The sequence below is a fragment of the Centroberyx gerrardi genome, chromosome 23, assembly GCF_048128805.1.
Source record: "Centroberyx gerrardi isolate f3 chromosome 23, fCenGer3.hap1.cur.20231027, whole genome shotgun sequence".
In the NCBI taxonomy this organism is placed as follows: Eukaryota; Metazoa; Chordata; class Actinopteri; order Beryciformes; family Berycidae; genus Centroberyx; species Centroberyx gerrardi.
Window position 1 is genome coordinate 16,278,395 of NC_136019.1, and position 423 is coordinate 16,278,817.

Consider the following 423-nt stretch of genomic DNA (forward strand, 5'->3'; position numbering starts at 1 on the left):
CTTGATAGTAGTGCAGTGAGCTGCCTTATTCTGACTTGTTTCAAAATATTGACACTCATTTCTAGAAAATTCCTGAAACAAATGAAACTGCAGTGGAAACAAGTGGAGTTATCTCACCTCACTGGCAAACTTTTTCTCTTTAAGAAAAATAAGATGTGAAGGCTAAATATGAGTCTAAATGACTTGTTAAGATGGACTTTTTTGCAGTGTATAGGCTAAATCGTGTTGTGACTTAATCACACTGACTGTGCAGGGATGTAGTGGAGGGCAAACCCACCTAAACTCAGTTCACCCACCTTTTTATTTGCAGAATAGAGTTTACCCCCTTTTTAGACTGACATAAAACTTAATGATCTAAATTCACAGTATAGATGATAGGCATATGACAAAGACAAATAAAATACAGAGGAAGATGCTACTCAC